The 26,610-nt window shown below is 36.3% G+C and overlaps 1 protein-coding gene and 1 pseudogene across 3 annotated transcripts in view; one reads left to right on the top strand and one right to left on the bottom strand.

The window, feature by feature from the left end:
* The first annotated feature begins 1,108 nt into the window (after positions 1–1,108).
* Positions 1,109–2,316, top strand: LOC123386364 (annotated as a pseudogene).
* A 384-nt stretch (positions 2,317–2,700) lies between these two features.
* Positions 2,701–26,610, bottom strand: part of LOC101085852 (olfactory receptor 2T8-like) — a 216,305-nt gene continuing 192,395 nt past the window's right edge. For all 3 annotated transcript variants that reach the window (XR_006597146.1, XR_006597139.1, XR_006597138.1), the window contains one exon: positions 2,701–2,809. The gene's annotated coding sequence lies outside the window, so the exon portion shown is untranslated. The remainder of the gene's footprint in view (positions 2,810–26,610) is intronic.

Raw genomic sequence — 26,610 nt, 5'->3', positions numbered from 1 at the left:
GATCTCGGGGCTTGTGAGTTCGAGCCCCACCTTGGGCTCCATGTAGACACCTCAGAGACTGGAGCTGGCTTTGAATTCTGTGTTTTCCTCTCTCCCTGCCCTCCCCCATTTTTGCCCTTTCTCTCTCTCAAAAATAAGTAAGCATTAAAAAAAATTAAATGAAGAACAATACAAGGCTTTATTTAATAATAACTCTAGTAAATATACTTAATAAATATCTAATGGTGGAGGATAATTGGAAAAACTTCTGGGATGTGAGTTTTGGTCACTTCTCTTCAACATTTAGTAATAATAAGAGCTTGGACAAGCTACACAACTTTTCTCTGAGACACACTTTTTTTTTGAGAGACAGAGAGAGAGAGAATGATTAAGTGGGGGAAGGGAAAAGGGGAAGGGAGAGAGAGAATCTTGAGCAACCCCATGCCCAGCATGGAAACCAAAGTGAGGTTCAATGCAGGACTTGATCTCGTAACTGTATATCATGACCTAAGCTGAAATCAAGACTCAGATCCTTAATCAAATGAGCCACCCAGGTGTCCCTCTAAGAGACTATCTCCTTCTAAATGCCCACAGATATGATGGTTTAGTTTTTGGTTGTAGTTTTGTTAAAAAAGATAAAAAAGTTTATGTGAAGTTAGATTTCCATCATGCAAATCCTCTAGCCTTTTAAAATGAAGGTTACTTTCCATCTCCATTGTACAGTGTATCATCTATATTCTTCCATTATAACATCTAATTTCTCCACATGTTCCTGATATCTTCTTCAATAAAGTTAAAGGCCTTTAGCATCAGAAATCATACTTTATTCATCTTTGTCTTTCTAAGATTTAGCATAGTGATAAGAACATATTAGGATGGAAACTGTGATTTGGTGAGGATGGAACAAATGTAATATACTTCTCAAAGGTTAAAGTATGGCAGTGAGAGAGTATAAGAAGGGAGATGGGAATGGGGTCTCTGAGAAATGACATAGAAGGGAGGGGAGGTGGTAGTAATGGATATGAGCTACCATTACTAGATGAAGTCTGGAAATTAACTATACAAGATTCGGGAAATTTATTCTGTGAATAAAGAAGATAACTGGAGGCATTAGATAGGTTATTTAGCCATGAAATTGGCTAAATTGCTGTCAGTTGCAGAAATATCACAGCCTACTGATGCTGATAAGGGTTACAAAGGAAAGCGTCTGGGGAACAGAATCCAATAAATCTTTGTGATGTCTCCAAATCTGGTTTGTTCCCAGGGTTGATCACTTCTAACAATACAAAGACTTGGATAAAATAAATTAGTCTTCAAATATGATTTTATGCTCTTGAGCCTATTCCCTGGTATAAAATATGTCAATGTCCTTGTCTCTGACATCCTTATGATCTACACTGTGACCCTCACCACAAATGTCATCCTTATTTTTCTCATCTGGGTGGATTCTCATCTCCATACACAAATATATTTTATGCTCAGCTAAATTGCTCTCATGGACCTGACATTAATCTCCTGCACTATACTCAAGACGGCAACTGACTTCTCAGGGAAGAGAAACATCTCACAGGTTGCCTGTGAAACGCAGATCTTTTTTCTTCTGGACTCTAGTAATTGCTGAGTGTATCCTTATTACCCTCATGTCCTTTGGCCAGTATGTGACAATTTGTAACCTTCTGAGATATACCCTGATAAGCCAGAAAGTATATCTGCAGATGGCTATTATCTCCTGTATGTGGGTGTCTTTACATTACATCATTTGCACACACAGTTTATTCTATCTATTTCCCCATCTGTGGTTCCAGAGAGGTTTCCCATTTCCTCTGTGAAGTCATGGCCATTCTAAAATTGGACTGTGAGCACATCTTTGCCTATAAGAAGGGTGTAGTGATGACAACTGTTATGATGCTCCTCATTCCCTTGTCCTTTATCCTGTTTTCTTATACTCTCATCTTCCTTGCTATCCTCAGCATGAACTCCCTGGAGGGCAGAAATAAAGCCCTGGCCACCTGTTCCTCCCACTTGACTGTGGTGAGCCTCTACTTTGGCCAGCCATGCTGGTCTACATGAGGCCTAATACTTATCACAGTCCTAAGCTGGACCAGTTTCTCTTTATGCTTGGTTGCATCCTCACCCCCATGATGAACCCTCTCATACACAGTCTGAGGAGTGAGGAGGTGGTGAGTGTTCTGATAAAAGTGTTGGAATGCTGCCTAACATCAAATTAGACAACAAATATAAGATGAATATCAATCACTACCTATTTTCACTTCCATCTAAATCAGGCCTTCTTAGATGTTCAGGTTTTAGTTCTGGTCTTTTCATAATTAAAATTGCAATGGGACCACTGGCTGTATGGATTCTCTCTCTCTCTCTCTCTCTCTCTCTCTCTCTGTCTCTGTATATGTAGATAGACATAGGTAGATACAGAGATGGAGAGAGATTTATCTATATAGATAGATATCTGTATATATCTACATGTGTCTCTATATCATCTATCTATCTATCTATCTATCATCTATCTTATGTTTCTTTGACAATGTTTGGCCCATACCCTTAGATTATGGGCCAGCAGGAGTTAGGCACTCCCAGTTGATGATTGATGGTGAGGGTGGTGATGATAGTGGTAGTAAATATGATGATAATGTAGTTGAAATGCTGGTATGTAAGGTGATGGAGGTAATGATGTTAATGATGATGAAATTTCACCAAGAAAAGTAATTGAATTAGCAATCCTTCATTCAACTACAAAGGGAATGTATACCAATTTCAGTCCTTGAAAGAGGCCAACCACCGCTGAAAGTCTAGGGATGTTTCATTTTCCAAAGATCTGTAAGTGAAGATAAGAATTAAATTGAGTTCTTGATTTCTAATCTTTTAAATGAAGGGGTTAGATAATAAACCTAAACAAAAATACAATTATATTAGTCTATTTTAAATATTTTTTCACTTAAAATTTCAATTATTTTATAGAATTGTCCTTATTATCAAAAATAATCTGTATCATCAAAAATATTAGGACTTTTTTTTAGTTTTAACTCTTTATTTGTAAAATTACATAATTATATAGACTTGATGGAAATAGACAGTTATTTACAGGCTTCTATTACTGGAATGTATTTATTTATTTATTTATTTATTTATTTATTTATTTATTTTTGTTTTACATTTCTAGTGACTTTCTGTGATGTAATGTCAAAGGATAAAATATTCAAATTTTAGCAGAAAGGGAAATAGAGTAAATGTAGCTGAACCTATAACTGTGGAAGAATTCCTGTCTTATTATCTGACAGTATGAACCCAAATGGACAGCAATTGAAGTTAAAGGATTTCATAATTTACTAGTACATTCATCACATTTTAATTCTCATTGTTGAGTGACTGAAATATCACAATGTAAACTTATTTAGACAGTTATTTAACACCCAGAAAGGAAAGTATATGTCCATATATCTAGATAGATAGATAGATAGACAAATATATATTGATGATATATAGATATATGGACAGATACACACACACACACACACACATATATATGTATATGCATATATGTATATATATATATATATATGGAAATCATAATGTATATGTATAAATCATCCCTAAATATCTAGGGGGAAATATAAATCATTTTTAAATCTGAAATATATTGAGGGTTATATGAAAAAATGTTTTGATCTACAAAATGGATAAGTAACAACATTTTAAGCTATTCTTCATATAGATGATTAATGCAAATTATTTGTGCAAGGAAAAAAATGTATGCACCAACTGAAGTATAGGGCAGGGTGGATTGGGGGAGAATTATAAACCAGAAACCTTTTCTTTAAAGATTTTTAAAATTTAAATTTGAGTTTTTTAACATGAAGTATTTTTTAGTAATTACTGCACCCAGTGAAAGGCTAGAACTTACAACCTTGAGACCAAGAGTTATATGCTCTATTAACTGAGCCACCCAGGCACCCCTAAACCAAAAATATTTTTGGCAGTGATTGAGCTGATATATGCAAGGACATGTGCTTTAGCCTATAAGCATTGATTCAGGTATCAGCTGTCATTTTTAAGCATTTCTAACAATAAATCTGAATTCCTTGCACTTAACTTTTCTTTCCAATATAAATATTCTATTAAACTAAATAAAGAAAAGAGGCAATGGTTTACAAATGCCCTACTCAGATGGTTAAAAGTATACTCAAAGAGCCATTCTGCTTCAATTTGTTTCAGTGAAGTGGTACCATAGTTTGGGAAAAGCTCAGTATGGCAGAGCTCTCTTCCACACTGAGGTGAAGCAGGAGGAGTTTGCTTGGATGGGACTTGAGCTGAAAAAAGGAAATGAGATCCACAGTTCTTAGTTGCTTTAAGGTCTGGTGGCTTCACACAAAGTTGTGTAATTGCCCTCTTCCTCCTTGCAGAAACAAATGCCTTTAATACATTGCCTTCTTTTTTAAGATAATAAATGTGAAAGGCTGGGAAAAGAAAATCCTCAGGCAAAGTTCTCATCCATTTGCTCACTGTAGCAGATATCATTTGTTAAAAGAGTTCTGGTAAACCAAGCAGTTCGGAAAAAAGACATAAAGAGTCCAATGCCTTGTCAAAAATATACCTTCATGGAGAACAAATCTATGTGGCAGAAACCACTTATTTCTTATCTAATTGGAAAACTTTCTCTATAAATGTCTAAAAAGAGAAGATAAAGTTATCTAGTTCAACTGCATTTCCTACAGTTCTAAAAATAAATGAAATAAGACACTTTAGAAGATAAAATATGACTAGGTAAAGACTTGTGACAGAGCAGGGCAGGAGGTGGGTAAAGTAGAATGGGAAAGCAACTCTTCTCTCTTCTTAGATTGGAATTTCTTTGGTGGGGAAACTGTTAACACTCTAATATAAACTTAAGATTCACTAAAATAAAAATTGCGTTTTGTAGATAACTGAATTGATACTGGTCTCTTATTGTCCTCTTCTTTTGAAATGAACAATTAGATGACCAGAATCCTCACTATTTTTTTTTCAGATTTTATTTTATTTTTTTTATTTTTATTTTTTATTTTTTAAAATTTACATCCAGATTAGTTAGCATATAATGCAACGATGATCTCAGGAGTAGATTCCTTAATGCCCCTTACCCATTTAACATCCTTACTATTAAACAGAATCTCATCACTGAATATTGTAATGAAATTACTCTTAAATTCTAATTATTCTAACCAAACAATTTCAGTTTCTGTATTCGATTTTTTTTCCTCTTGAATGATTTAAATTCCACATCTTGGGGCATTTTTATTATAATGTAACCATCCTCCCTCTCCCATCCCACAGACAGTTTTGCCATATTATTTAAGGTGTAATTGCGACCCATTTGATTGCCTTGGTTTCGGTTGCCATTAGTTTGCCTATAGGATGTGAAGACTCTATATTTTCATCCTGATTATTCCCTTTTAATCTGTGAGGAAATTGTGCCCCTCTTCTCCCATATGAGATCAGAGACCTCACACACAAAAATCTGAAGTCAGACTGGAATAAGCCCACCCTAGTCATTCAAAGAAAAAAAAAATTCTGTCAGTCTAGTCTAGAGCTGAGAAAATCCTGGTCTCCATGTAACTTTAACACTATTGCACTTAAGATTCTTTAGTACTTACAGCTAAAAGAATGTGAAGAGTTGGAATCAGTGGCTATATGGCTTCATCAATTTCAAAGAAAGAAAACTCATCTGAAGCCCAAAGTCAAGGAAAGCATGAATATACATTATAGTCTCTGAATGCCCCCTCACCTTCACCTATGTTGTCTCTTGTTCTGTCCCTCCCTCATCTATTTCTTGGTATCTCTCTTTTTATCTATTTCTCAGTATCTCTTTCTTTATCTGTAATTACTCCTACATCTCAGGTCTCCCACGTCTTTCAGTAGCCCTTTCTTGAATACACTTCTGAATTGTTTTGCCAGATATAATCTTTTTGATAAAAAAAGATAATAATATTTTCCATTTTTTTTTCCAAAATTTTTTTTGCCATTTTCCCTTTGACGCCCCAAACCTCAGCTTTCTGTTTTAAAGTGCCAATATTATTGGTGATAAAAAAGAATGAAATCTTACTGTTTGCAACAATATGGATGAATCTATAGAGCGTATCATGCTAAGTGAAATAAGTCAGGCAAAGAAAGATCAATATCATATGATTTCACTTTTATGTGGAATTCAAGAAACACAACAGATAAGCAGGGGGAATTAAGGGATATTAAGATAAAAATATAGAGGGAGACAAACCATAAGAGATTTAAATACAGAGAATAAACTGAGGGTAGCTAGAGGGGAGGTAGGTAGGGAGGTGGATTAAATGGGTGATGAGCATTAAGGAGAGAACTTGTTGGCATGAGTACTGGGTGTTATATACAAGTGACAAATCACTGTGTTCTACTCCTGAAACCAATACTACACTGTATGTTAACTAACTCAAATTTAAATAAATATATTTTAAAAAATAAAGTGTTGCAGAGAGAACATTTTTGAATGTTCGTTCACTGAAATAAGTTTTATATTTTTATACATTTTATGAAAAAATATAATTGAGTCTTTTATATTCCTCACTCTAAAGAAAATAACCGTTTACCTTTGGGGGTTCTTTATAATTTCCATTTTATTATATGTAATTTAATTATTAGAAAATTACTTTTTCATGTCCTAATATTAATTAGTTCCCATATTAATAGTTAAGGATATAGACAAACAATCCAAGCAATTTACCCTTTCACTGGAACCTCAGAAATGAAATATTCCTTACCTCCAGAAAGATTTTATATCTTGCCCTACCTGCAATCTCACTAACACTATATTAAGCTCTAAGAAATGCTAAGAGCTAACTTTTTAAAGGTGCATATAATTGGCACTACAAGCTGAATGATTCCAACTATGGGGATATTTGCTATTATGTAAACAACATATCCAGTCAATTGAATGAATCTTTCTTACTCCGTCAGTACCTTGTAGCATTGTACAAGAAGAGCTGCCCAGATATATTTCTAATTTAATGTAACAGTGAATGAATTTCTTCAGAATGTTTGACACCAGAGTTTCTCAGAATTATTCCATAGGACACCAGCAAGAAGTTGCAAATCAAAGCTGTTTGAGTTACAGTGAGAGAGCCACCAAGTTGCTGTCAAAACTGACTCTGCACACTCAGTCATCCACCAAGTATGAGCCCCAGTGTAGACTGGTACATCCAGTTTTCTGCAGTCTCTGTCAATTGAGTCCACTTTCACGTTGGAATTTAAAAGTACCTGACATTCCTTTGTCATGTATGGACTATTCTCACTAAGATTAAATCTATGTTATCATGTTCTTGGGGTTATCCAGTCTTTCCATCTTTGATTTCTGTGTTCACCAAACTAAGCATCTACTTAATAACAATAAACAAAATGGACTTTCCCACACATTCAAAATGTTTCACACATTTTAATATTGCTAACAGAGCCAGAAGTGGAAAGCTTATATTAACAAAATGGAAAAGATTTTCAAGAACTTACAAATACACAGGCTCTGGTTTTCCTACCAATAAACACAGACTTTTTCCCCTTTACACGAGTTTTCAGGTGAAATGTGTCGAAGCTCAGACACAAAACCAGGAAATAAAATAGTCAATGCAGACTTCATTTTCTAAGACTATACTGTAAAAACTTCTTTGTGTCTTCACTTCCACTCATCTTCCATCCAGGTTGTTTTTATAACTGGAAAAACAGCGACAATTCACCTTTATGCAACCTGCGCCTCTTTCCCTGCACTAGCTTCATCCACCACCATCTCCAAAACAACCTCCAACTTCTCAAAGTGGAGGAAGTCCTCACAAGCATGCTATTGAACACATTTTCTTTTCACATGTTACTTACTAAATATTTCCTTTTGACTCCTCTGTCTTATAAATTATTCCTAGATGTCAGGTCTTGGTAAAATTCTCACAGAGTTCTGGATTTCTAATCTTTTAAATAAAGGGGTTTGATAATAAACCTAAACAAAAAGCCAATTAAATTAGTCTATTTTAAATATTTTTCTTCACTTAAAATTTCAATTATTTTATAGAATTGTCCCTATTATCAAAAATAATCTATAGTAGGAGTATTTCTTAGTTTTAAGTCTTTATTTGTAAAAATACATAATTATATTAGACTTGATGGAAATAGACAGTTATTTGCAGGCTTATATTATTAGAATGAATTTTATTATAAACAAACAATTATTAAACCATTTACTATTCATGAAAGTTTCTCTAAAGTTTTCAGCTATATTTGCTTGTCCTTACAAGGAGTCAGCAATAATCCAAAGCAAAAGTTTCATTTGAATATAAAGGGCCCCAAATGTCCATTGACTGATGAATGGAATTGAATATATGCGTTTATATATATGTATATATAATTGAATATATGTGTTTATATCACATATATAAAATATAAAATATATATGTGTATTATATACACATATATAAAATGGAAGATTACCCAGCCATCAAAACCATCAAAAAGAATGAAACCTTGCCATTTGCCAGAACCTGGAAAGAACTAGAATGTATTATGCAAAATAAGTCAATCAGAGAAAGTCAAATACCATATGATTTCACTCATATGTGGGATTTAAGAAACAAGCCAGATGAACGTATTGGAGAAGGGGTATAAAAAGAAAGAAGGAAACAAACCATAAGAGATTCTTAGAGAACAAACAGGGTTGATGGATGGAAGTGGGTGGGGTACGAGCTAGATGGGTGATGGGTGTTAACAGGTCCTTTGTTACCATGAGCACTGCATGTTATATGTAAGTGATGAAGTCTAGTCCTGAAACCAATATTGTACTGTATGTTAACTAAGTGAACTTAAAATCAAAGTTTGAAAAGAAAAAGAAAAGGCCCTATAATTTGAAATAAATGACAGTATAATCTATACATTTACAGATATTTATTATTGCTAATATAAATATTAATTTATGTTGCATATAGGCAACATAAAAGACAGTAAAAGGTAATAGGAATGAAGTGGGGAGAAAATACAAAACCAAGTTATTAGGGATTCAGGTCTCCTTTTTCCAACACAAATAAAACACAAGTGCTCTGTCTGCTTTATGAAATTAGGTGTCAACATCTCATTATAAATGAAACACCCAAAGGGCTCCTTCTCCCGATTGTACATCACTGTATGTGGTACTTTCTGAAGCACTTGGAATGGACACCCTTATGGCATTTCTCACTGTAGTGGCAGAGAGCACACTAGATCTTGTCCTGGTTGATGACCCAGTGTCCAATCATGCCAAAGTGGCTCTCACTTTCCAGCTTCCTGTTTCATTTCCCTTGTCACATTGCTGTCTAGATACACACAAGCCACATATCTCTGGAAGGCCAGGAGGTCTACTTGGGAATCATGGCTGCAGATCTTGTGTAACTGCCATGCATTGCGGAGGTCAGCGCCAATGAGGCTTGAGTACCACTTTGTGCCTCGGATCTTCACTTTGTACTTGGCAATATTCTGGTCTACCTGCTGACACTACCCACCTTTTCCTGGTACAGCTTTACCAGGGATGATTGGCGGACCTGGTTCTGTGCTTTGATTATTCCTGAATGATAATTGGTCATCCCCACTGTTTCTATACCCACAGCATTGGAGCAGATGTTGACCACACTGCTATCATGCTAGCAGCAAACAATGATCTCCTCACTCTCATCAACTTTATACTCAAATGAACTCCCTCTTCATTTTTAAAATCCTTTGTGATCTTTGAGGGGACTTTGCTCAGTCCTGTATTCATGAAGTTTCTGCGGCCTTCACCTCCTTTATCCTCAAAATGGACATGAGTTTGACACTTATAAAAACGTTGTCAAAAAATATGTGTTGTGGCAGACAGCCATGCTCCTGAAGAACATCCACAAAATTTACCACCATACTGCCTCCTCAGCCCAAGCCCCTGTCTGACTTGGTGAACAGCGTGCCCTGTGAGGGCACAAACCACACAAGATAGCCCCTGCTGGTTATTCCACACCAGATCTTGTAGCCAAGCTCCATGGGTTTCTCAATAGGCAGCTGCTTGGATCCCTGGTGCCCAAAGTATTCACACATGGACTCACCAAAGCTGTAGAACTCTTCCAGGGGTGCGTGCTTCTGGAAATGGCAATTAATCCAGACAATGAGAGCCCTGACCTTGGCAAACCTATCACTATCGTCCAGCTTATTGTTAACTGCAAAATGCATGTATGCGTGAGAAGACCAGTTCAAATCTGTCCCTTCTAATTGCATCAGGCACAAGATGGGCATGTGAATTGGGAGATGTTTCTCAAAATATCCTCCTCCTTGGATAGGCTACATAGGTCTGACCTCTGGGGAAGTGAGCTATTTCTCATGCTCTGTGTGGGCCAGGAAGAGAGCCCAACTTTCAAGGATAAGAAACCTGAAGTCCTTCCCATGGACCTCAGATTGAGGTTATTAGGGGACAGTAACCATTTTCACACCTCCCCCAGTCTCTCCTGGTTTGTAACAGTAGACCCAGGCTTAACATCCTGGGTTTCCACAAGTCTCACTACCTCAGCTGCTGCTTGCCCCCTGCCTCCAAATGCCTTCTACACGTGACAGTTCATATCCTTAGAGTGGGAATGCTTCCAGAAACTGAGAAACCCCATTAGCAACCATCTTGTGCATTAAGAGATGAGGAGAGTAAATCACATTTGTGGATCACATGTAGATCCTGGAGCTAAAAGCCACTTCAGTACCACATGCACTGCTTTGTCTGCCTCACCTTTTCCTGAGTGTCACTTGTCTCCTCTCCTTCCTTTGCTTAGTGAGGCCAGCAGGATTAAGGGCTTAAAATGTGATAGGCTTGGCCTTTCAAAAAGAGAGGAGTAATTACTTGCATAAAGCCTTTCATCAAACAGCACTTAACTTGAAGTTGAAACTAAGATGAACTGGGAATGTGGGGTCGTCTTTATGTGCAGAGACAAAGAATCTGTAGTAAGAGATAAGTCAATTAAAAAAAAGTATCTTAATTAACAATGAAATAAGACTTTGTCCACCATTTAAGAGAAAAAAAAAAATCTCTAGCTTAAGCTTCACCAGCAACCAGAGGGTAATAATTTGCATACACACAGGAGATAGTATCTAGTTGATTGGCTAATTAGAGGGGAAGAAAGAACAAAATACCCACCTTACACCTCACAACAAAACACATTCTAAGTCACAGTTTCCACCATCATAACTTCTGGCATGTGCACCTGGATGAGTCTTTGTTATGGGGGGCTGTCTTGTGTACTATGGGATGTTTAGTACCTCCCAGGCCTCTATATACTAGATACCAATAAGATACCAAATATCTTACTTGTGAAAACCACAAAAGTTTTAGACATGGCAAACATCAATGGGGTACAGAATTATTCTTGGCTGACAACTACTATTCTAGATCAGCATTACTAACAAAAATTATTGTAATGATGGAAATGTTTTGTATCAACACTTTCTAATATGTTAGCCATGAGGCATATATGGTTGTTAAAGTTTTGATATATGACTAGTGTGATTGAGAACTTGAATTTTTAATTTTATGTAATTTTAATTGAAATAGCCACATGTGGTTGCCTTTTGAACACGGTATTGGAAAGAAACCTTAGGTATATAAAGTACTCACTATAAAGCCACATTGTCCTTAACAACCAATGAATCCAAGACTAAATTAAAGGGGAAATAAAAAAGTATCTTGAGACAAATAATATAGGAAAAACAACATACTAAAACAGTTGGGATAAGGCAAAAGCAGTTCTCAGAGGAGAAGTTTATTGCTATAAACACATACATAATGAAAATAAAAAGATCCCAAATTAAAAACAAAAAGATAACTTCATACCTCAAGGAACATAAAAAAATAACCTAGGCCCAAAGTTAGCATAAGAAAAGAAATAAAAGATTGGAGCAAAAAATAAATAAAATGGAGAAAAGGAAAACAATAGAAGAGATTAAGAAAACTAAGAATTAGCTTTTTGAAAAGATGAACAAAATGGACAAACTTCTAGCTACACTGTTATGGGAACTGGTCTGGATCACCCAGAGGAAGAACCAAGTGGCACTCAGAGATCTTGGAAAGCAGGAGATTTATTTTACATAATTGGGCTCTAAGGAGATCAATCTCCAGAAGTCTGAGCCCTGAGCATAAGCAGAAGGAACAATTTTTAGTCTGTTTCTTCTGCATTCTGCATTAGCAATAATTTGGCACGTGCAACAAGAGGGGTAGGAAAGAACTTGGAAAGGAGTCTTTCTTTGGACTCTAGAATTTTTGCTATCAGTCCTGTTGGCCATCTTATAACAGATTTTTCCCTATCTACACTTTAAAAAAAAAGAAAGAGAACCCAAATCAACAAAATTATAATGAAAGAGGAGAAATTATAAATGATACTGACGAGGTTTGGGGATGATGGTGGGGTTCCTGGAATTCAGAGCTGATGGCCAAGAAAGAATTCTTGATGGTGTCTTTGGTGCAAAAAGATGATTTTATTAAAGCGTGGGGACAGGACTCATGGGCAAGGAGAGCTTTCCTGGAATCTGTGAAGAGACTGGTTATATATATGGAAGTTGGGGGAAGTAAAGTCAAAGGGAAGTTTCCAAAGAGATTTTCACATTCTAAAGAAGACTCACAGATTACTGCAGGCCTAGCTATTGTCAAGCTAAGGTTGTTTTTCCCTCTAGCAAAGCATTAACATTAAGACATTAGGGAGTTCCTGGGGACACTTTTTACTCTGCCTGCCTCAGGTATTTGCCAATGTCCTGCAGGTTATAAGGAAATTTAATTCTATCTATTTCCTTCTGCCATTGTTTCTCACATCATTATGGAGGGGAGGCTGATATTGGGGCTCCAGGAAATTTGTGGGATCCAAGGAATTTAACAAAAAACCCCTACCCCTAGACAAACAGAGCAAGACTAACTCCATTTTGTGCTACACCCACCATCTCATGTACTCACCTACTTATTGCTTAAGACACTCCCCCACCCTAGTCAAGCCGCTGAGCACACCCTTACTGGAAACCAGCTCATACAGGAATGCGGAACCCCTAACCGCCAAAGAATGCAAACCCTGCATTTGCCCGCCAAACTTGCACACCAATTCTGACCAGAGTGATAGGCTAGTTCAAACAGTTACTATAGGGTAAATTGTAATTCAATTGGCCACCTGCGTGTGGACTGACATGACTATGCAACTTTCTGTGTGTGTTACAATCTCAATGGCCACTGGCCCCTATAAAACTGCTATGCCTCTTAACCTAGGGGTCCAAGTCCCAGCTCTGCTGTGTCAGGTATACTTGGGCCAAGCTCGAGCTTGCAAATAAACCCTCATGCGTTTGCATCAGTATCCGCTCCTTGGTGGTTTCTCGGATTCGAAATTGGTGCATTACAAATTAATTCTATAGGTTTCTGAATATTAGGCTATTGATAAGATTGCTGTTTTCTTGTAATTTACTGAGATATTTGTAAACTGATGGAGACTCTTGTCTTGCATGACTGTGATCACTATCAGTTAGCCATTTATTTTCCCCTTTCCTTTGTTCTTTGGCAGACAAAAGTGCCTGAGGAATAGTAAACATATCCCACCTGGGGATAGGGGGTGTTTTCAGCCTGTCAGTTTGCCTTGTGCTCCCTCATTAGGTGATTCCCCCAACAATTGTATATGAAACCCATTTTCTCACTGTAGACCTATTGATAGAAAAAGACTATTATTTTATTAAATTATTCACTTGAAGCTGTGTCAATTCATACATCTCTAAATGAATATGCAAAGCATATCCTCCCTAAACCTGAACTGACAGTTCCTAGAAACACATCCAATATAAACCCAGGAGACATGGTTTATTTAAAGGATTGGAAGTCTAATGCAGCAGGTGATTTAACTTCAAACTGGAAGGGCCCCTACTGGTCATATTATGTGATCGCACTGTAGTAAGATTAGATAAAATTAGATAGAAAGATCATGGGCTCCTGTATCAAGAATTAAACCTGTACCTTCCTCACAGGAAACTATTATGCCAGCTAATATGACATCTTATTCTTGTGAACCAGTGGAAGAACTCAAATTTCTCTTCAAATGACAAGAAAAGACTGGAAAAAAATGATCAAAGGTCCTTTATTTAGGCTGCTCTTTCTTATAATATGACCCCCCCCCTTTTTTTTTTTTGGTCTTTTCTAGTGTCTCCCTGCCTAGTGCCAAGACTCCTTCAAGGGCATAAATTTTTAGATGACAAATGATCCTATCGAGATCCAATCGAGAAAATGTAAGCAAGTGTCACAGTATACCAGAGCTACAGAAATCCAAAAGTTCTCCAAACAGAAAACAGGGAGAGAAAAAACATTTACAAACTCCTGAGAAAAAATTAGGAACAAGCAGCTTATGATAATTGAGACAATTAAAGTACACACTCAAGTCCAGAGAATATATCACCAGAAAATGTTGGTGAGGCCCCAAATTTCTAGATGGGCTGACATATAAAGTATTCCCCTGAAAACAAAACAAAACAAAACAAAACAAAACAGTCCATAGAGACTGAGAGAGGAGGCTGTTTTTTCAAGTGGCCAAGTCTCAACAACAGATTACAAGCATACAAAGAAACCAGAAAACATGGCTCAATGAAAGAAACAAAATAAAACTACAGAAATAGATCCTAAAGAAAGGGAGATTACTGAATTTCTTGGTGAAGAATTCAAAATAATTTGTTAAAGGTATTCAATGAGAGAACATATAGAAAAAAAAAAACTATACAACACCAGAAAGTGCATGAACAAAATGAGAATGCAGAAAAAAGGTAGAAATCATTAAAAAAAAAAAAACAAAAAGAATTCAGAGCTGAAAATACAATAACTGAGCCAGAATTACACTGATACTAGAATCAGACAAAGATACAAGAAGAAAACTAAAGACCAATATCTTTGATGAATACTGATACTCCAGAAAGAGTTATTAGCAAAGTAAATTCTATACTACATTAGAAGGATTATACACCACAACAAAGTGGGATTCATTTCTGGAATGAAAGAATAGTTCAACATGAGAAAAAAAATCAACAAATGTAATATACCATGTGGACAGAATGAAAGACAAAACCTATATGTTCATATCATATAATGCAGAAACAAAAACAGTTAACAAGATTCAACACTTTTGTGATAAAAATTGTTAACAAACTGGGAATAAAGGGAAACAAGTTCAACTTAATAAACATCACATATGGAAAAAAATCACAGCTAATATCATATGAAATAGTGAAAGGGTGAAAGCTTTTCTTTTAAAAACAGGATCAAGATGAAATTGATTATTCTGGCCTTTCTATTAAACACAGTGCTAGAAATCCTAGGTGGAGTAATTAGGCAAGAAAAATGAGTAAAAATCACCCAAATTAGTAAGGAAGAAATAGTGTTTGCATATAATATGATCTCATATGAAGAAATCCTAAAGATCAAACAAAACTTGGAAGTAATAAACAAATTCAGCAAAGTTCCAGAAATCAAAATCAGCACACAGAAGTCAGTTGCATTTCTCTACATTAATAATGAACAATTTTAAGTGAAAATTTAGAGCACAACTCCATTTACCACAGCATTTAAAAGAATAAAATATTTAGGAAGAATCCTAACCAAACAGATGAAAGAATAGTACACTGAAAATGACAAACATAAACCAAAGCAATTTTGTTCTAATCACGAAGAAATACAAAGACATCTTATGTTCATAGGTTGGTAGACTTAATACAGCTAAAATGTGATTACTACCCAAAGCAATCTATATGTTCAGTGCAATCTCTATCAAAATCCCAATAGCACTTTTTTTGGTTGCATAAATAGAAAAATCTATCCTATCATTATTTGGAATCAAGGGACCCCAAAGAGCCAAAATAATTTTGGAAAGGAAGAACCAAGTTGGAGGATCCACACTGCCTCATTTCATTACATATTGCAAAGCTAAAGAAATCGAAACAGCTTGGCACTGGTATAAAGACAGATATATACACCAATAAAGTATAACAAAGCCAGAAATAAATCCTCATGTTTAGGTCAGGTAATCTTCAAAAAAATACAGACTACTCAGTACACAAAAGACAGTCTCTTTAACCAATGGTGTTGAAGAAACTGGATTTTTACATGCAAAACAATAAAGGTTGGAATCTTACCTTACATCATATACAAAGATTAACTCAAAATGTCTCAAAGACCTAAATATGAGTTAAAATTATAAAAATTTTCGAAGAAAACAGAGAAAAGATTCACAATGGCTCTGGCAATGATTTCTTGATTATGACACCAAAGCACTAGCAGCAAAAGCAAATGTAGACAAATGAGGACACATAAAACTTACAAGTGCATCTAAGGATACAATTAAGAGAGTGAAGAGACAACTAATGGAATGGGGAAAATATTTACAAAACATATATTTGATAACAAGTTAATATCTAGAATATACAAAAACTTGGGGCACCCAGGTGGCTCAGTTGGTTGAGCATCCAACCTCGGCTCAGGTCATGATCTCCTAGTTTGTGGGTTTGAACCCCAAGTTGGGCTTTGTGCTGACAGCTCAGAACCTGAAGCCTGCTTCGGATTCTGTGGCTCCATCTCTCTCTACCCCTAACCTGCTCACCATCTGTGTCTGTCTCTTTCAAAAATTAATAAACATTTTTAAAAAATTACAATATACTAAAACCTCTGCAAATCAACTGCCAACAACAATCAGATTTAAAAAGTGGACAAAGAATCTGTGTAGATACATTTATCTAGAGAAGATACAAAATGACCAGTAAGTATATTAAATGATGCTTAACATTATTAATCATTAGAAAAATGCAGATCACTACTATAAAGAGATATCACCTCACAGCCACTGAGATGATCACTATTAAAAAGACAATTAAAAAAAATAGAAATGCTGGAAAGGATATGGAGAATTTAGAACTCTTGTGCTTTGTTCATAGGAATATAAAATGGTGCAACAATAGGTAAACAGTATGGTTGATCTTGAAAAAATGAAATAAAATAGAACTTATATATGAAGCAATAATTCTGGGCATATAATAATAATAATAATAATAATAATTAAAAGCAGTGTCTCCAAGAGACACCCCAAGTTCCTAACAGCACTATTCATCATAGCCAAAAGGTGGGAGCAACTCAAATGCCCGTCAAAGATGAATGGAGGAGCAGTTAAAAAGGTAGAGGAACAGGGTGACCCTAGGATTGTCTTGCCCCTTGAATACAGCTAGATAAATATCAAATCATTCTGAACACACAAGAAATCTGAGCACTGAAAGAACAAAGCTGCATATCTACAAGCAGAAAAATGACCACCTGTTGGAATGTAGAGGATAAGCTTAGGAATCCCACAGGCTTTCACCAACGGGTTAAGTCATAAAGAAATATAGGGGCGCCTGAGTGGCTCAGTGGGTTAAGCGTCCGACTTTGGCTCAGATCATGATTTCATGGTTTTTGAGTTTGAGCCCCACGTCCAGCTCTGGGCCAACAGCTCAGAGCCTGGAGCCTGCTTCAGATTCTGTGTCTCCCTCTGTCTGCCCCTCCACTGCTTGCACTCTCTTGCATTGTCTCAAAAATAAACATTTTTTTTTTAAAGAAAATAAATACAAAGCCAGGAAATGCTCACACCCGAGTTTTGGTAAACCAGATTGGCATGCCAAGAATAGGGGGGTTCAAAGGCACCCCTAAAATAGGGAGGCACAAAAGTGACAGAAATAAGGAGGTGTAAAGGCACCCCAAAATAGAGAGGGGGTGTAGAGCCACCAGAATAGAGAGGGAGAGACAAAGACCTGAAATAGAAAAGGCACAAAGGTGCCCAATACATAGGAATATGAAATAAACAAGATTGGATATTCAGGGTGGAAGCACCCCAGTTTAGTACTATAGCAGAAAAGCTGCTTTCACAGGAGAATAGGGCCAGGTTAAGTAAATTGGTGAATTTGACTATTGACTACTGTGTTGTAGGCAAAGCAGCCCAGAATGGAGACGGTTAACAAAAGAAAAGGTGCCTTATTAACCATGAGATTATTCCCCCTATTTGTCTCATCCCCTGGCTAGCAAAGATAAATAGGCACGGTGCATCCTGTCTGCTGTTATCAACCATCTACCCATCTGCCCAGCACCTGGATTTTGCTTTATATAGACCAAAACCCCAAACACTGTATATCTTTAAAAAAAAAAAGAAGAAGAAAAAAAACGTTTTCCCTCATGTCCCCAAGTTAATATTCCTAGTTTCTTTGTCTGTACATGCTCATCACACTTGTAAGCTTTCTGATCTGAATAAATATGGAGCAAGGACACTTAGTCGGGCTCTTGTCTTTTCCCAGGCTTTAGCCATCTCTTGCTTTAATCCTGTGTACACTTCTTTTGCTGGCCAAAAGAGAACTTTAGACTTAGAGTCTATGACAGTGGAAGGTAGGATCTGCTGAGAGTTGACTTGGGAGAGAAAAGAGCTGTAGGCAGTGTGGAAGGGAAGAAGCCCTTATCATGGAGAGAAGAGTGGAAGAGTGAGAGAGAAAGAAAGTGAGAAAGAGTGGAAAAAGTGAACAAACACACACACACACACACACACACACACACACACTCAGGAGATTACATAAGGAAACTCTTTACCAAAACCATTGACTAGGAAAAGAAGAGTGGCTTAATATCACAAATCTTTATAAACAACAGAGCACAAAGTCTGAATGAAGTTTTAGAGTTCCAGACCACTCCTAGGGTCGCATCTGTCAGGCTTAGTGGTGCTCTGGTGGGGAAGAAGGGCAGAGATCTAGGAGTGGGCACTGAGGTCTGAAGATCCCCTGGGTCGCACAGGGACAAAATTTCTCTTTTGTGGAGTGCATTTGGGAATGGTGGCATGGCCTTTCCAGAGACAAAATCTTTGGGCCCCACTGAGCTGCCCCATTCACCAGCATAGGAGTAAAGTCGCTGACTGAGAGAAGTGAGGCTTGGTGCTGACTTTCTGATGTGCTTTATCATAAATTCTGAGCCATTGTGTGGTCACGTGACCATTTTCTATGACAAGCCAGCACTTTTCCATACCACAGCAATATTCTCCCCCAGAGAATCATTACAGGTCCATGTTGCAGGAGTCTCTGAAGTTTGAAGATTTAAAACCCACCTGCATCTGTGATAAAACACAATAGCGCTGTTCTGCCTGGCAGGCAGACACCTCAGAGACAACAGGGTGAAGATAAGGTTCTGACAAAAACCAAGAACACCGAGGGAGTGATCATTTGCTCTTCTCTGATGATTTTAGGAAGGTTGGCAGGTGTGAGCTCAAGATAAGATTGTGGGGAAGTACCATTTTTCCCCTCACGCATTAATACACTGGACTTCAGTGAGCAAAACCTTGCCACCAAGGGTACACCTGAGCAAATTAAACCAATATCTATCCCCTTGTACCATAAAGGTACATCTTCCGTAAGGCAAGTCAGTCTGAGAATCAGCACAGCAGGTCTTAACCCAGCACAAAACCTTTGCATGCACCAAGTCTACTTATCATAGAGAGCTGCAAAGCCTCAGTTCTCAGGGAAAAAGGATGTATATTTCTTTGTTTTTGTTTTTGTTTTCTACTTTTGGATACAGAAAAAAAAATATCCATTTATCAGATTTTATTTATTTATTGTTTATATTTGTTATTTTTATTTATTGTTATATTTGGATCAAGCTTCTCTTTAAAAGCAGACAGACACATCTTATACCTAAAGAATTAGAAAAGGAACAGCAAATGAAGCCTAAAGCCTGCAGAAGAAGGAGAATAATAAAGATTAGAACAGAAATAAACAATATAGAAAAAAAAAACACATAAGGCCCAGTAGAACAAATCAAGAAAACTAAGAACTGGTTCTTTGAATGATTTATAAAATTGATAACATCGTAGCCAGACTTATCAAAAAGAAAAAAAAAGACCCAAATAAATAAAATCACAAATGAAAAGAGGGGAGATCACACCAACACCACAGAAATACAAACAAGTCTGAGACTATTATGAAAAGTTACATTCCAAAAAACTGGGCAACCTGTAAAGAATGGAAAAAATTTCCTAGAAATATGCAAACTACTGAAAGTTAAAAGGCAAGAAAAGGAAATATTTAATTAACCCATAACCAGCAAAACAATGGAATCAGTATTCAAAAATCTCCAAACAAACAAAATTCCATGGCCAGGTGGCTTCTTAGGGGAATGTACCAGATATTTACAGACTTAATACCTATTCTTCTCATTGTTCCAAAACATAGAGGTGGAAGGAAACTTCCAAACTCCTTCTATGAGGCCAACATTATGTTGATTCCAAAACCAAACAAAGACCCAACTTAAAAGATTATAGGCCAGTATCCCTTATGAACACCGATGCAAAAATTCTCAACAAGATACTACTAGCAAATTGAATTCAATGGTACATTAAAAGCATTATCCACAATGACCAAATGGTTTTTATTCCTGTGTGTTAGAGATACTTCAATATTTGCAAATCAATCAATGTGATGCATCACATTAATAAAAGAAATGATAAGAACCATTTGATGCTCTTGATAGAAGCAGAAAAACTATTTGACAAAATGTATCATTCATTCGTGATAAAAACCCTCAACAAAGTATGTATGATGGAACATTCCCTAACATCGTAAAGGCCATATATGAAAGACCCACTGCTAATATCATCCTCAATGGGGAAAAAATAGAGATTTTCCTCTACAGTCAGGATCAAGGCAGGGATGACCACTCTTATCACTGCTATTTAACATAATACTGGAATTCTTAGCCTCAGCAGTCAGACAACAAAAAGAAACAAAAGGCATACAAATTGGTAAGTAGGAAGTCAAAATTCACTATTCACAAAGGACATGATACCCTAGATAGAAAAAACAAAAGATTCAACAAAAAAATTGCTAGAACTGATACACAAATTCAGCCAAGGCATGGGATCCAAAATCAATATTAGAAATTTGTTTCATTTCAGGGTGTCTGGGTGACTCAGTTGGTTGGGTGTCTGACTTCAGCTCAGATCATGATCTAATGGTTCATGGATTTGAGCCCTGCATCAGGCTCTGTGCTGACAGCTCAGAGCGTGGAGCCTGCTTTGGATTCCATGTCTCCCTCTTTCTCTGCCCCTCTCCCACTTATGCTTTCTCTGTCTCTGCCTCTGTCTCTGTCTCTCACTCTCTCAAAAATAAATAAACATTAAAAAATTTACAAAATTCATTTCTATACACTAATAATGAAGCAGCAGAAAAAGAAATTAAGGAATTGATCCCATTTATAATTGAACCAAAACCATACAATACCTAAGTATGCTTAACCAAACAGGTGAAAGACCTGTATTCTTAAAACTATAAAACACTGCTGGAAAACAATTGAGGAAAACACAGAGAAATTGAAATGCATTCCATGCTCATGGAGCAGGAAAATGAATATTGTTAAAATTTCTACACTACCCAAAGCAATCTACACATTTCATTCAATCCCTATAAAAATATCAATAAAAATGGGGCACCTGGGTTAAGTGTATGATTTTGGCTCAGGTCATAATCTCATGATTTATGGGTTTGAGCCCCATGTCCAACTCTATATTGACAGCTCAGAGCATGAAGCCTGCTTCAGATTCTGTGTCTCTGTCTCTCTCTGCCCCTCCCTTGCTCAAACTCTGTCTCTCTCTTTCTCCCTCTCTCTCAAAAATAAGTCAAAACTATTTAAAACTAAAAAATAGATATATAACAACATTTTTAACAGAGATCGAACAATCCCAAAATTTGTAAGACCCAACATGGCCAAAGCACTCTTAAAAAAGGCAAAGTATAGCTGGAGGCCTCACAATTCTGGACTTTAAGCTATATTGCAAATCTCTAATGATGTGATCAGTATCGTACTGGCAGAAAAATAGAAACATAAGTCAACAGAACATAATATAAAACCTATAAATTGACCCCAAATATATGGCCAATTATTCTTCAGCTAAGTGGGAAAGAATATCCAATAGGAAAACGAATGTCTCTTTAACAAATGGTGTTGGGAAAACTGGACAGCTACATGTAAAAGAATGAATATGACCACTGTCTTACAACATTCATAAAAATAAATTCCCAATGGATTAAAGTCTTTATTGTGATATTTGAAACCATAAAAATCTTAGAAGAGTGTGCAGGTGGTAACTTATTTGACATTCGCAACAACAGCTTCTTTCTAAGACATGTCTCTTAAGGCATGGGAAACAAAATAACAAATAAACTATTGGTACTGTATCTGAATAAAATCTTCTGCCCAGAGAAGGAAAGAAGTAAAAACAAACAAAACAAAAAACAAAAAACTATAGGGCAATCTATGGAATAGGAGAAGATATTTCAAAATGACATATATTATAAATGGTTAGTATTGAAAATATATAAAGAACTTGTGCAACCCAACATCCCCAAAATGAATAATCCAGTTAAATATTGGCAGAAGATATGAACAGATATTTTCCCCAAGAAGACATATAGATGACCAACATACATGTGAAAGATGCTCAATATCACTCATCATCAGGGTAATGAAAGCCAAAACTACAATGGGATATCACCTTACAGCTGTCATAATGGCTAAACTTAACAACACAGGAAATAACAGGTATTAGCAAAGAGGTGGAGAAAGAATAACCCTCTTGTAATGTTGATAATGCAAATGGGTGCAACCACTTTGGAAAACAGATTCCTCAAAAAGTAAAAAAAAAAAAAAAATATATATATATATATATATATATATATATATATATATATATAACTATCCTATGACCCAGCAATTGCATCACCAGGCATTTACCCAAAAAGCAAAAATAGTAGTTCAAAGAGGTAGATTCATTCAAGTGTTAATAGAAGCATTATATATACAATAACCAAATTATTAAAATAGCCAAAGTGTCCATCTATAGATGAGTAGATTAAAAATATGTGAGAAACACACATACACACATACACAGACACACACACACACACACACAATAAGCCATCAAAAAATAAATAAATCTGCCATTTGCAAAGACATGGATGAAACTAAGGAGTATTATTCTAAGTGAAATAGAGTATGAAAAGTTCAACTTTTTTTTTTTAATTTTTTTTCAACGTTTATTTATTTTTGGGACAGAGAGAGACAGAGCATGAACGGGGGAGGGGCAGAGAGAGAGGGAGACACAGAATCGGAAACAGGCTCCAGGCTCCGAGCCATCAGCCCAGAGCCCGATACGGGGCTCGAACTCACGGACCGCGAGATCGTGACCTGGCTGAAGTCGGACGCTTAACCGACTGCGCCACCCAGGCGCCCCTGAAAAGTTCAACTTTTAATACTGTGGGCTCTATTCCTGGCTCTCAAAGAAGCTATACTTTCAAATTTCACCAAGGTCAGAATGACTTAACCAAACATCAAAGTACATGCTATATTTCTTTTTATTTTAACTTTATTTATTTATTTATTTTGAGAGACACAGAGAACATGAGTGGGGGAAGAGCAGAAAGAGAGGGAGAGATAAAATCCTAAACAGGTTTCATGCCATCAATACAGAGCCAGATGTGGGGCTCAAACCCAAGAAACTGTGAGACCATGACATGAACCAAAATCATGAGTTCAACACTCTAACAAGTGAGCCACCCAGGTGCCCCCACAGGCTCTATCTCTGCCCTGAGCACGCATGATGTATATGCTTCATTAACAAATAACATAAAATAAACATTTCTAACTAAAAATAAGAGTAAAAATCTCCCTATGTTCCCATTCCTCTGAAGCTTGCAACCCTGTCATACTGAAAGCAAAAGATAAACTTTGTAACTTCTGGAATGTCTTGTATCATGGTAAATTCTAACTCTGATGTAAACAAAACAAAACAAAACAGAACAGAACATGTATAACCTCTGTATTAAACATTTTCTCTCAGGGTCACTGTCTTTTTTTTTTTTTTTAAGATTTTGTATGCTGGACAGCTGTCATGACTTGGGATCAAATAGTACTGTTTTGTTTTTTTTTTCTTTTAAGGGGGAAAAACTGAAAATTTTTGCTAATTTTACATCAAGATTTCATGGTGTAGTTGGCAGGTTATCAGAACAAGTCACCCGAGATCACCTGGAGGTCATTTGGAACTTGGAGCTTGGTACCAGCACAGATCTTTTGTGCTCCTCTGACCCCTAAGCACCTCACATATTTTAGGTAAATTCTCCTGATCCAGACCTCAGCCTGAGTTGAAGATCCTGACTTTTGTTTGAGCTATTAAAGTCACCAGTTATGTTTTCTGGGAGGAATTGAGTTAAAATGGATTGGTTGTTTAATTTGGCATTATACTAATTGATGTTATTAATATAAGGCTTAGATAAAATCATGGATAAAAATATGAAAGACTGAGTCATTCATCTCTGAAGAGAAGGGACAATTGCTCCATCCATCCAAAAGGCACTTTCAGGTGACTAAAAGCTAACTGAAAGTATATGAGGATATTCCTTGGGATGTGTAGTGGTCCCATAGGAATATCCATCTCATAAGGTAATTAAAGATTGGTTTGTTCAGGGATGCAGACAAAAGGATTGATCATTGTCCTCTGAGCTACCACAGCTGTATTAATTTGCCAGTGGAAGAAACTGGGACTCACACAAGAGTACATCACCGCCACATGGAAGTGACGCTCATAAGCAGCACACTCTTGATCCACCACATTTTACATCCTTAGACATTATTCAAGCACTATTCTAAAATTAAACTGAAATTAAAAGGAACAGGGAACCATCCATCAAAGGTAGAACAAACCCAAGAAATCAACACCCACTCACTGGAACTCTGGCAATCCGTAACACACGTGAATCCTCTACCTCCAAGTGATTATATAAATGGGAAGATCTAACCAAGTATAACCTGAGCCTTAGATGGTCCAAGTAGGGTTCTTTTGACATGTCTAAATTGATTTTCTTGAGTGCACATCTGAAGAGAGCCAACTATAAGTCTAAACCATCTTAATGGGAAGTATTCTTTAACTGGTGTTTAGTAACTTGTGAAAGAGATAATGATAAACTGTTTTCCTTACAGGAAACTAATTAGATACTTTTAGAAGTGACAGAAAAACTGGATAAAGTGCCCCAAACAGCTACCGAAATTCCTTCTCTCCCTACTTTTCTATACTCGCTTCAAACTGAGCACTCTTACGTTGACTTGTTTACCCTACCCCCACAATCTTTTTCTTCTGAAAGTTCTAAGCCTCATAATCTAGCTACCAAAGATATAAAGGTTATTGCGGCTCCATTTAGGGAAAATGTCTAAAAGCTCATTTATAGGGAAAGGTGAACCAACCCTTATTTATGCTCCCTGAACAAGGACAGAACTTAAAAATCTGACTAAGGACCTCCCCAAAGCATTGCAGGACCCTATAAGTTTTGTTCAGGAATTTGACCTTATTTTAAAGGCATACAAGCCAGGTTTTCATGACTTATAGCAACTTATACATATACTGGTTCTAACAGCAAAGCCAAGGTATGAATTGATAAAATAGAAATGGAAAAACCCTATGGAGGAATTTCCTAAATATGAATCAACAGGTTTAGAAAGAGGCAGATATATTGTTCATAGACTATCTCAGGCAATATCTACCATATTCCCTAAAAAAGTCAATTGGACTAAAATTCAACAATATAAACATAAACCAGGAGAATGCATGTTTGATTTTTATGAATTTAAAGTTTTCAGGGAGGTCTCCTGTGAGTTTTCAAGATCATCAAAATAATGCATTACTAAATTCTGCCTCTCAGAAGGCTTGGATGAAGACTTGGCTACTGTCATTAGAAAATATGATGTGGAATGTGCCTCATTAGTCACCTTTGCCCTCATATCCTTTCCATATCAGTCATCTAAAACACAAAAATAACAAAAAAGAGAAAGTTAAACCTACCAAGATCATGAATTTTCAGCTTCAACAGTTAACTAAACCTCAGAAAAAATCACTCCAAGGATAAATCAAAATCCAACTTACGATTATGCATGTTACTATTCTAAAAAAGGTCATATTAAAAGAGAGTGTCATAAATTGAAGTGGAATTTGAAAACATCAAAAAAAAAAAACAAAACAAAATAGGGTTGCTCTGATAAAATCAAGAAGGCAATCGCCTTAACCCTTAACAAAACCTTGGGAGAATTTGATATTATTATAGAAGGGGAAATTAATAAGGCTTTGATGGACACAGGAGACACATGATCTGTACTTAACCTTACTGTGATACAGGGTCCTCTTCTTCAGGGTAAAGAAATGATCCAAATGATAAGGGTGTCAAATCAACCTCTTCAGGTATATAAATCTAAACCTATGACTTTCCAACTCAGAGATGTAACAGGACATCATATTTTACTTTTGGTAGATTGTGATCCAATCCATCTAATTTGTCATGATTTTTAGACAAATATAATACTCATATCTTTTTCTCACAGAAAGGAAAATTGTTTTTAAAGTTAGAAAATATGATTGAAACTCAGAAAGATATTTCTGAAAGGATTATGGATTTAAATCAAGCTAATCAAGTCTGTAAACTTAGTAAACATTTATTATCTCAGGTTCCAGAACAATTATGGTTTACTTCTTCTAGTGATATAAGAAAAATCAAGTGTGCCACTCCAAATGA

The sequence above is a fragment of the Felis catus genome, chromosome A1 (assembly GCF_018350175.1).
Source record: "Felis catus isolate Fca126 chromosome A1, F.catus_Fca126_mat1.0, whole genome shotgun sequence".
In the NCBI taxonomy this organism is placed as follows: Eukaryota; Metazoa; Chordata; class Mammalia; order Carnivora; family Felidae; genus Felis; species Felis catus.
The sequence above is the reverse complement of the archived record's forward strand: the minus strand, read 5'-3'. Positions and strand labels throughout refer to the sequence as shown.